Source organism: Salvelinus alpinus, chromosome 7 (genome assembly GCF_045679555.1).
Source record: "Salvelinus alpinus chromosome 7, SLU_Salpinus.1, whole genome shotgun sequence".
Classification (NCBI taxonomy): domain Eukaryota; kingdom Metazoa; phylum Chordata; class Actinopteri; order Salmoniformes; family Salmonidae; genus Salvelinus; species Salvelinus alpinus.
The window spans coordinates 34355528-34367392 of record NC_092092.1 but is presented as its reverse complement, the minus strand read 5'-3'; positions in this window follow the sequence as shown (position 1 = coordinate 34367392).

Here is an 11865-nt window from a genome sequence, read left to right as displayed (position 1 = left end):
GTAAGTGGCGGTAAGTGACGTTTAAGATGAGGGAGGTAAGTGGCAGTAAGTGACGTTTAAGATGAGGGAGGTAAGTGGCGGTAAGTGACGTTTAAGATGAGGGAGGTAAGTGGCGGTATGTGACGTTTAAGATGAGGGAGGTAAGTGGCGGTAAGTGACGTTTAAGATGAGGGAGGTAAGTGGCGGTATGTGACGTTTAAGATGAGGGAGGTAAGTGGCGGTAAGTGACGTTTAAGATGAGGGAGGTAAGTGGCGGTAAGTGACGTTTAAGATGAGGGAGGTAAGTGGCGGTAAGTGACGTTTAAGATGAGGGAGGTAAGTGGCGGTAAGTGACGTTTAAGATGAGGGAGGTAAGTGGCGGTAAGTGACGTTTAAGATGAGGGAGGTAAGTGGCGGTAAGTGACGTTTAAGATGAGGGAGGTAAGTGGCGCTAAGTGACGTTTAAGATGAGGGAGGTAAGTGGCGGTAAGTGACGTTTAAGATGAGGGAGGTAAGTGACGGTAAGTGACGTTTAAGATGAGGGAGGTAAGTGGCGGTAAGTGACGTTTAAGATGAGGGAGGTAAGTGGCGGTAAGTGACGTTTAAGATGAGGGAGGTAAGTGGCGGTAAGTGACGTTTAAGATGAGGGAGGTAAGTGGCGGTATGTGACGTTTAAGATGAGGGAGGTAAGTGGCGGTAAGTGACGTTTAAGATGAGGGAGGTAAGTGGCGGTAAGTGACGTTTAAGATGAGGGAGGTAAGTGGCGGTAAGTGACGTTTAAGATGAGGGAGGTAAGTGGCGGTAAGTGACGTTTAAGATGAGGGAGGTAAGTGGCGGTAAGTGACGTTTAAGATGAGGGAGGTAAGTGGCAGTAAGTGACGTTTAAGATGAGGGAGGTAAGTGGCGGTAAGTGACGTTTAAGATGAGGGAGGTAAGTGGCGGTATGTGACGTTTAAGATGAGGGAGGTAAGTGACGTTTAAGATGAGGGAGGTAAGTGGCGGTAAGTGACGTTTAAGATGAGGGAGGTAAGTGGCGGTATGTGACGTTTAAGATGAGGGAGGTAAGTGGCGGTAAGTGACGTTTAAGATGAGGGAGGTAAGTGGCGGTATGTGACGTTTAAGATGAGGGAGGTAAGTGGCGGTAAGTGACGTTTAAGATGAGGGAGGTAAGTGGCGGTAAGTGACGTTTAAGATGAGGGAGGTAAGTGGCGGTAAGTGACGTTTAAGATGAGGGAGGTAAGTGGCGGTAAGTGACGTTTAAGATGAGGGAGGTAAGTGGCGGTAAGTGACGTTTAAGATGAGGGAGGTAAGTGGCGCTAAGTGACGTTTAAGATGGAGGTAAGTGGCGGTAAGTGACGTTTAAGATGAGGGAGGTAAGTGGCGGTAAGTGACATTTAAGATGAGGGAGGTAAGTGGCGGTAAGTGACGTTTAAGATGAGGGAGGTAAGTGGCGGTAAGTGACGTTTAAGATGAGGGAGGTAAGTGGCGGTAAGTGACGTTTAAGATGAGGGAGGTAAGTGGCGGTAAGTGACGTTTAAGATGAGGGAGGTAAGTGGCGGTATGTGACGTTTAAGATGAGGGAGGTAAGTGGCGGTAAGTGACGTTTAAGATGAGGGAGGTAAGTGGCGGTATGTGACGTTTAAGATGAGGGAGGTAAGTGGCGGTAAGTGACGTTTAAGATGAGGGAGGTAAGTGGCGGTAAGTGACGTTTAAGATGAGGGAGGTAAGTGGCGGTAAGTGACGTTTAAGATGAGGGAGGTAAGTGGCGGTAAGTGACGTTTAAGATGAGGGAGGTAAGTGGCGGTAAGTGACGTTTAAGATGAGGGAGGTAAGTGGCGGTAAGTGACGTTTAAGATGAGGGAGGTAAGTGGCGCTAAGTGACGTTTAAGATGAGGGAGGTAAGTGGCGGTAAGTGACGTTTAAGATGAGGGAGGTAAGTGACGGTAAGTGACGTTTAAGATGAGGGAGGTAAGTGGCGGTAAGTGACGTTTAAGATGAGGGAGGTAAGTGGCGGTAAGTGACGTTTAAGATGAGGGAGGTAAGTGGCGGTAAGTGACGTTTAAGATGAGGGAGGTAAGTGGCGGTATGTGACGTTTAAGATGAGGGAGGTAAGTGGCGGTAAGTGACGTTTAAGATGAGGGATGTAAGTGGCGGTAAGTGACGTTTAAGATGAGGGAGGTAAGTGGCGGTAAGTGACGTTTAAGATGAGGGAGGTAAGTGGCGGTAAGTGACGTTTAAGATGAGGGAGGTAAGTGGCGGTAAGTGACGTTTAAGATGAGGGAGGTAAGTGGCGGTAAGTGACGTTTAAGATGAGGGAGGTAAGTGGCGGTAAGTGACGTTTAAGATGAGGGAGGTAAGTGGCGGTAAGTGACGTTTAAGATGAGGGAGGTAAGTGGCGGTAAGTGACGTTTAAGATGAGGGAGGTAAGTGGCGGTAAGTGACGTTTAAGATGAGGGAGGTAAGTGGCGGTAAGTGACGTTTAAGATGAGGGAGGTAAGTGGCGGTAAGTGACGTTTAAGATGAGGGAGGTAAGTGGCGGTAAGTGACGTTTAAGATGAGGGAGGTAAGTGGCGGTAAGTGACGTTTAAGATGAGGGAGGTAAGTGGCGGTAAGTGACGTTTAAGATGAGGGAGGTAAGTGGCGGTAAGTGACGTTTAAGATGAGGGAGGTAAGTGGCGGTATGTGACGTTTAAGATGAGGGAGGTAAGTGGCGGTAAGTGACGTTTAAGATGAGGGAGGTAAGTGGCGGTAAGTGACGTTTAAGATGAGGGAGGTAAGTGGCGGTATGTGACGTTTAAGATGAGGGAGGTAAGTGGCGGTAAGTGACATTTAAGATGAGGGAGGTAAGTGGCGGTAAGTGACGTTTAAGATGAGGGAGGTAAGTGGCGGTAAGTGACGTTTAAGATGAGGGAGGTAAGTGGCGGTAAGTGACGTTTAAGATGAGGGAGGTAAGTGGCGGTAAGTGACGTTTAAGATGAGGGAGGTATGTGGCGGTAAGTGACGTTTAAGATGAGGGAGGTAAGTGGCGGTAAGTGACGTTTAAGATGAGGGAGGTAAGTGGCGGTAAGTGACGTTTAAGATGAGGGAGGTAAGTGGCGGTAAGTGACGGTAAGTGACGTTTAAGATGAGGGAGGTAAGTGGCGGTAAGTGACGTTTAAGATGAGGGAGGTATGTGGCAGTAAGTGACGTTTAAGATGAGGGAGGTAAGTGGCAGTAAGTGACGTTTAAGATGAGGGAGGTAAGTGGTGGTAAGTGACGTTTAAGATGAGGGAGGTAAGTGGCGGTAAGTGACGTTTAAGATGAGGGAGGTAAGTGGCGGTAAGTGACGTTTAAGATGAGGGAGGTATGTGGCGGTAAGTGACGTTTAAGATGAGGGAGGTAAGTGGCGGTAAGTGACGTTTAAGATGAGGGAGGTAAGTGGCGGTAAGTGACGTTTAAGATGAGGGAGGTAAGTGGCGGTAAGTGACGTTTAAGATGAGGGAGGTAAGTGGCGCTAAGTGACGTTTAAGATGAGGGAGGTAAGTGGCGCTAAGTGACGTTTAAGATGAGGGAGGTAAGTGGCGGTAAGTGACGTTTAAGATGAGGGAGGTAAGTGGCGGTAAGTGACGTTTAAGATGAGGGAGGTAAGTGGCGGTAAGTGACGTTTAAGATGAGGGAGGTAAGTGGCGGTAAGTGACGTTTAAGATGAGGGAGGTAAGTGGCGGTAAGTGACATTTAAGATGAGGGAGGTAAGTGGCGGTAAGTGACGTTTAAGATGAGGGAGGTAAGTGGCGGTAAGTGACGTAGATGAGGGAGGTAAGTGGCGGTAAGTGACGTTTAAGATGAGGGAGGTAAGTGGCGGTATGTGACGTTTAAGATGAGGGAGGTAAGTGGCGGTAAGTGACGTTTAAGATGAGGGAGGTAAGTGGCGGTATGTGACGTTTAAGATGAGGGAGGTAAGTGGCGGTAAGTGACGTTTAAGATGAGGGAGGTAAGTGGCGGTATGTGACGTTTAAGATGAGGGAGGTAAGTGGCGCTAAGTGACGTTTAAGATGAGGGAGGTAAGTGGCGGTAAGTGACGTTTAAGATGAGGGAGGTAAGTGGTGGTAAGTGACGTTTAAGATGAGGGAGGTAAGTGGCGGTATGTGACGTTTAAGATGAGGGAGGTAAGTGGCGGTAAGTGACGTTTAAGATGAGGGAGGTAAGTGGCGGTATGTGACGTTTAAGATGAGGGAGGTAAGTGGCGGTAAGTGACGTTTAAGATGAGGGAGGTAAGTGGCGGTAAGTGACGTTTAAGATGAGGGAGGTAAGTGGCGGTAAGTGACGTTTAAGATGAGGGAGGTAAGTGGCGGTAAGTGACGTTTAAGATGAGGGAGGTAAGTGGCGGTAAGTGACGTTTAAGATGAGGGAGGTAAGTGGCGGTAAGTGACGTTTAAGATGAGGGAGGTAAGTGGCGCTAAGTGACGTTTAAGATGAGGGAGGTAAGTGGCGGTAAGTGACGTTTAAGATGAGGGAGGTAAGTGGCGGTAAGTGACATTTAAGATGAGGGAGGTAAGTGGCGGTAAGTGACGTTTAAGATGAGGGAGGTAAGTGGCGGTATGTGACGTTTAAGATGAGGGAGGTAAGTGGCGGTAAGTGACGTTTAAGATGAGGGAGGTAAGTGGCGCTAAGTGACGTTTAAGATGAGGGAGGTAAGTGGCGGTAAGTGACGTTTAAGATGAGGGAGGTAAGTGGCGGTAAGTGACGTTTAAGATGAGGGAGGTAAGTGGCGGTAAGTGACGTTTAAGATGAGGGAGGTAAGTGGCGGTAAGTGACGTTTAAGATGAGGGAGGTAAGTGGCGGTAAGTGACGTTTAAGATGAGGGAGGTATGTGGCGGTAAGTGACGTTTAAGATGAGGGAGGTAAGTGGCGGTAAGTGACGTTTAAGATGAGGGAGGTAAGTGGCGGTAAGTGACGTTTAAGATGAGGGAGGTAAGTGGCGCTAAGTGACGTTTAAGATGAGGGAGGTAAGTGGCGCTAAGTGACGTTTAAGATGAGGGAGGTAAGTGGCGGTAAGTGACGTTTAAGATGAGGGAGGTAAGTGGCGGTAAGTGACGTTTAAGATGAGGGAGGTAAGTGGCGGTAAGTGACGTTTAAGATGAGGGAGGTAAGTGGCGGTAAGTGACGTTTAAGATGAGGGAGGTAAGTGGCGGTAAGTGACGTTTAAGATGAGGGAGGTAAGTGGCGGTAAGTGACGTTTAAGATGAGGGAGGTATGTGGCGGTAAGTGACGTTTAAGATGAGGGAGGTAAGTGGCGGTAAGTGACGTTTAAGATGAGGGAGGTAAGTGGCGGTAAGTGACGTTTAAGATGAGGGAGGTATGTGGCGGTAAGTGACGTTTAAGATGAGGGAGGTAAGTGGCGGTAAGTGACGTTTAAGATGAGGGAGGTAAGTGGCGGTAAGTGACGTTTAAGATGAGGGAGGTAAGTGGCGGTAAGTGACGTTTAAGATGAGGGAGGTAAGTGGCGCTAAGTGACGTTTAAGATGAGGGAGGTAAGTGGCGGTAAGTGACGTTTAAGATGAGGGAGGTAAGTGGCGGTAAGTGACGTTTAAGATGAGGGAGGTAAGTGGCGGTAAGTGACGTTTAAGATGAGGGAGGTAAGTGGCGGTAAGTGACGTTTAAGATGAGGGAGGTAAGTGGCGGTAAGTGACATTTAAGATGAGGGAGGTAAGTGGCGGTAAGTGACGTTTAAGATGAGGGAGGTAAGTGGCGGTAAGTGACGTTTAAGATGAGGGAGGTATGTGGCGGTAAGTGACGTTTAAGATGAGGGAGGTAAGTGGCAGTAAGTGACGTTTAAGATGAGGGAGGTAAGTGGCGGTAAGTGACGTTTAAGATGAGGGAGGTAAGTGGCGGTATGTGACGTTTAAGATGAGGGAGGTAAGTGGCGGTAAGTGACGTTTAAGATGAGGGAGGTAAGTGGCGGTATGTGACGTTTAAGATGAGGGAGGTAAGTGGCGGTAAGTGACATTTAAGATGAGGGAGGTAAGTGGCGGTAAGTGACGTTTAAGATGAGGGAGGTAAGTGGCGGTAAGTGACGTTTAAGATGAGGGAGGTAAGTGGCGGTAAGTGACGTTTAAGATGAGGGAGGTAAGTGGCGGTAAGTGACGTTTAAGATGAGGGAAGTATGTGGCGGTAAGTGACGTTTAAGATGAGGGAGGTAAGTGGCGGTAAGTGACGTTTAAGATGAGGGAGGTAAGTGGCGGTAAGTGACGGTAAGTGACGTTTAAGATGAGGGAGGTAAGTGGCGGTAAGTGACGTTTAAGATGAGGGAGGTATGTGGCAGTAAGTGACGTTTAAGATGAGGGAGGTAAGTGGCAGTAAGTGACGTTTAAGATGAGGGAGGTAAGTGGCGGTAAGTGACGTTTAAGATGAGGGAGGTAAGTGGCGGTATGTGACGTTTAAGATGAGGGAGGTAAGTGGCGGTAAGTGACATTTAAGATGAGGGAGGTAAGTGGCGGTAAGTGACGTTTAAGATGAGGGAGGTAAGTGGCGGTAAGTGACGTTTAAGATGAGGGAGGTAAGTGGCGGTAAGTGACGTTTAAGATGAGGGAGGTAAGTGGCGGTAAGTGACGTTTAAGATGAGGGAGGTATGTGGCGGTAAGTGACGTTTAAGATGAGGGAGGTAAGTGGCGGTAAGTGACGTTTAAGATGAGGGAGGTAAGTGGCGGTAAGTGACGGTAAGTGACGTTTAAGATGAGGGAGGTAAGTGGCGGTAAGTGACGTTTAAGATGAGGGAGGTATGTGGCAGTAAGTGACGTTTAAGATGAGGGAGGTAGGTGGCAGTAAGTGACGTTTAAGATGAGGGAGGTAAGTGGTGGTAAGTGACGTTTAAGATGAGGGAGGTAAGTGGCGGTATGTGACGTTTAAGATGAGGGAGGTAAGTGGCGGTAAGTGACGTTTAAGATGAGGGAGGTAAGTGGCGGTATGTGACGTTTAAGATGAGGGAGGTAAGTGGCGGTAAGTGACGTTTAAGATGAGGGAGGTAAGTGGCGGTAAGTGACGTTTAAGATGAGGGAGGTAAGTGGCGGTAAGTGACGTTTAAGATGAGGGAGGTAAGTGGCGGTAAGTGACGTTTAAGATGAGGGAGGTAAGTGGCGGTAAGTGACGTTTAAGATGAGGGAGGTAAGTGGCGGTAAGTGACGTTTAAGATGAGGGAGGTAAGTGGCGCTAAGTGACGTTTAAGATGAGGGAGGTAAGTGGCGGTAAGTGACGTTTAAGATGAGGGAGGTAAGTGGCGGTAAGTGACGTTTAAGATGAGGGAGGTAAGTGGCGGTAAGTGACGTTTAAGATGAGGGAGGTAAGTGGCGGTAAGTGACGTTTAAGATGAGGGAGGTAGGTGGCGGTAAGTGACGTTTAAGATGAGGGAGGTAAGTGGCGGTAAGTGACGTTTAAGATGAGGGAGGTAAGTGGCGGTATGTGACGTTTAAGATGAGGGAGGTAAGTGGCGGTAAGTGACGTTTAAGATGAGGGAGGTAAGTGGCGGTATGTGACGTTTAAGATGAGGGAGGTAAGTGGCGGTAAGTGACGTTTAAGATGAGGGAGGTAAGTGGCGGTAAGTGACGTTTAAGATGAGGGAGGTAAGTGGCGCTAAGTGACGTTTAAGATGAGGGAGGTAAGTGGCGGTAAGTGACGTTTAAGATGAGGGAGGTAAGTGGCGGTAAGTGACGTTTAAGATGAGGGAGGTAAGTGGCGGTATGTGACGTTTAAGATGAGGGAGGTAAGTGGCGGTAAGTGACGTTTAAGATGAGGGAGGTAAGTGGCGGTATGTGACGTTTAAGATGAGGGAGGTAAGTGGCGGTAAGTGACGTTTAAGATGAGGGAGGTAAGTGGCGGTAAGTGACGTTTAAGATGAGGGAGGTAAGTGGCGCTAAGTGACGTTTAAGATGAGGGAGGTAAGTGGCAGTAAGTGACGTTTAAGATGAGGGAGGTAAGTGGCGGTAAGTGACGTTTAAGATGAGGGAGGTAAGTGGCGGTAAGTGACGTTTAAGATGAGGGAGGTAAGTGGCGGTAAGTGACGTTTAAGATGAGGGAGGTAAGTGGCGGTAAGTGACGTTTAAGATGAGGGAGGTAAGTGGCGGTAAGTGACGTTTAAGATGAGGGAGGTAAGTGGCGGTAAGTGACGTTTAAGATGAGGGAGGTAAGTGGCGCTAAGTGACGTTTAAGATGAGGGAGGTAAGTGGCGGTAAGTGACGTTTAAGATGAGGGAGGTAAGTGGCGGTAAGTGACATTTAAGATGAGGGAGGTAAGTGGCGGTAAGTGACGTTTAAGATGAGGGAGGTAAGTGGCGGTAAGTGACGTTTAAGATGAGGGAGGTAAGTGGCGGTAAGTGACGTTTAAGATGAGGGAGGTAAGTGGCGGTAAGTGACGTTTAAGATGAGGGAGGTAAGTGGCGGTATGTGACGTTTAAGATGAGGGAGGTAAGTGGCGGTAAGTGACGTTTAAGATGAGGGAGGTAAGTGGCGGTATGTGACGTTTAAGATGAGGGAGGTAAGTGGCGGTAAGTGACGTTTAAGATGAGGGAGGTAAGTGGCGGTAAGTGACGTTTAAGATGAGGGAGGTAAGTGGCGCTAAGTGACGTTTAAGATGAGGGAGGTAAGTGGCGGTAAGTGACGTTTAAGATGAGGGAGGTAAGTGACGGAAAGTGACGTTTAAGATGAGGGAGGTAAGTGGCGGTAAGTGACGTTTAAGATGAGGGAGGTAAGTGGCGGTAAGTGACGTTTAAGATGAGGGAGGTAAGTGGCGGTAAGTGACGTTTAAGATGAGGGAGGTAAGTGGCGGTAAGTGACGTTTAAGATGAGGGAGGTAAGTGGCGGTAAGTGACGTTTAAGATGAGGGAGGTAAGTGGCGGTAAGTGACGTTTAAGATGAGGGAGGTAAGTGGCGGTAAGTGACGTTTAAGATGAGGGAGGTAAGTGGCGGTAAGTGACGTTTAAGATGAGGGAGGTAAGTGGCGGTAAGTGACGTTTAAGATGAGGGAGGTAAGTGGCGGTATGTGACGTTTAAGATGAGGGAGGTAAGTGGCGGTAAGTGACGTTTAAGATGAGGGATGTAAGTGGCGGTAAGTGACGTTTAAGATGAGGGAGGTAAGTGGCGGTAAGTGACGTTTAAGATGAGGGAGGTATGTGGCGGTAAGTGACGTTTAAGATGAGGGAGGTAAGTGGCGGTAAGTGACGTTTAAGATGAGGGAGGTAAGTGGCGGTAAGTGACGTTTAAGATGAGGGAGGTATGTGGCGGTAAGTGACGTTTAAGATGAGGGAGGTAAGTGGCGGTAAGTGACGTTTAAGATGAGGGAGGTAAGTGGCGGTAAGTGACGTTTAAGATGAGGGAGGTAAGTGGCGGTAAGTGACGGTAAGTGACGTTTAAGATGAGGGAGGTAAGTGGCGGTAAGTGACGTTTAAGATGAGGGAGGTAAGTGGCGGTAAGTGACGTTTAAGATGAGGGAGGTAAGTGGCGGTAAGTGACGTTTAAGATGAGGGAGGTAAGTGGCGGTATGTGACGTTTAAGATGAGGGAGGTAAGTGGCGGTAAGTGACATTTAAGATGAGGGAGGTAAGTGGCGGTAAGTGACGTTTAAGATGAGGGAGGTAAGTGGCGGTAAGTGACGTTTAAGATGAGGGAGGTAAGTGGCGGTAAGTGACGTTTAAGATGAGGGAGGTAAGTGGCGGTAAGTGACGGTTAAGATGAGGGAGGTAAGTGGCGCTAAGTGACGGTTAAGATGAGGGAGGTAAGTGGCGCTAAGTGACGTTTAAGATGAGGGAGGTAAGTGGCGGTAAGTGACGTTTAAGATGAGGGAGGTAAGTGGCGGTAAGTGACGTTTAAGTTGAGGGAGGTAAGTGGCGCTAAGTGACGTTTAAGATGAGGGAGGTAAGTGGCGGTAAGTGACGTTTAAGATGAGGGAGGTAAGTGGCGGTAAGTGACATTTAAGATGAGGGAGGTAAGTGGCGGTAAGTGACGTTTAAGATGAGGGAGGTAAGTGGCGGTAAGTGACGTTTAAGATGAGGGAGGTAAGTGGCAGTAAGTGACGTTTAAGATGAGGGAGGTAAGTGGCGGTAAGTGACGTTTAAGATGAGGGAGGTAAGTGGCGGTATGTGACGTTTAAGATGAGGGAGGTAAGTGGCGGTAAGTGACGTTTAAGATGAGGGAGGTAAGTGGCGGTAGGTGACGTTTAAGATGAGGGAGGTAAGTGGCGGTAAGTGACGTTTAAGATGAGGGAGGTAAGTGGCGGTAAGTTACGTTTAAGATGAGGGAGGTAAGTGGCGCTAAGTGACGTTTAAGATGAGGGAGGTAAGTGGCGGTAAGTGACGTTTAAGATGAGGGAGGTAAGTGACGGTAAGTGACGTTTAAGATGAGGGAGGTAAGTGGCGGTAAGTGACGTTTAAGATGAGGGAGGTAAGTGGCGGTAAGTGACGTTTAAGATGAGGGAGGTAAGTGGCGGTAAGTGACGTTTAAGATGAGGGAGGTAAGTGGCGGTAAGTGACGTTTAAGATGAGGGAGGTAAGTGGCGGTAAGTGACGTTTAAGATGAGGGAGGTAAGTGGCGGTAAGTGACGTTTAAGATGAGGGAGGTAAGTGGCGGTAAGTGACGTTTAAGATGAGGGAGGTAAGTGGCGGTAAGTGACGTTTAAGATGAGGGAGGTAAGTGGCGGTAAGTGACGTTTAAGATGAGGGAGGTAAGTGGCGGTATGTGACGTTTAAGATGAGGGAGGTAAGTGGCGGTAAGTGACGTTTAAGATGAGGGAGGTAAGTGGCGGTAAGTGACGTTTAAGATGAGGGAGGTAAGTGGCGGTAAGTGACGTTTAAGATGAGGGAGGTAAGTGGCGGTAAGTGACGTTTAAGATGAGGGAGGTAAGTGGCGGTAAGTGACGGTAAGTGACGTTTAAGATGAGGGAGGTAAGTGGCGGTAAGTGACGTTTAAGATGAGGGAGGTAAGTGGCGGTAAGTGACGTTTAAGATGAGGGAGGTAAGTGGCGGTAAGTGACGTTTAAGATGAGGGAGGTAAGTGGCGGTAAGTGACGTTTAAGATGAGGGAGGTAAGTGGCGGTAAGTGACGTTTAAGATGAGGGAGGTAAGTGGCGGTAAGTGACGTTTAAGATGAGGGAGGTAAGTGGCGGTAAGTGACGGTAAGTGACGTTTAAGATGAGGGAGGTAAGTGGCGGTAAGTGACGTTTAAGATGAGGGAGGTAAGTGGCGGTAAGTGACGTTTAAGATGAGGGAGGTAAGTGGCGGTAAGTGACGTTTAAGATGAGGGAGGTAAGTGGCGGTAAGTGACGTTTAAGATGAGGGAGGTAAGTGGCGGTAAGTGACGTTTAAGATGAGGGAGGTAAGTGGCGGTAAGTGACGTTTAAGATGAGGGAGGTAAGTGGCGCTAAGTGACGTTTAAGATGAGGGAGGTAAGTGGCGGTAAGTGACGTTTAAGATGAGGGAGGTAAGTGGCGGTAAGTGACGTTTAAGATGAGGGAGGTAAGTGGCGGTAAGTGACGTTTAAGATGAGGGAGGTAAGTGGCGGTAAGTGACGTTTAAGATGAGGGAGGTAAGTGGCGGTAAGTGACGTTTAAGATGAGGGAGGTAAGTGGCGGTATGTGACGTTTAAGATGAGGGAGGTAAGTGGCGGTAAGTGACGTTTAAGATGAGGGAGGTAAGTGGCGGTAAGTGACGTTTAAGATGAGGGAGGTAAGTGGCGCTAAGTGACGTTTAAGATGAGGGAGGTAAGTGGCGGTAAGTGACGTTTAAGATGAGGGAGGTAAGTGACGGTAAGTGACGTTTAAGATGAGGGAGGTAAGTGGCGGTAAGTGACGTTTAAGATGAGGGAGGTAAGTGGCGGTAAGTGACGTTTAAGATGAGGGAGGTAAGTGGCGGTAAGTGACGTTTAAG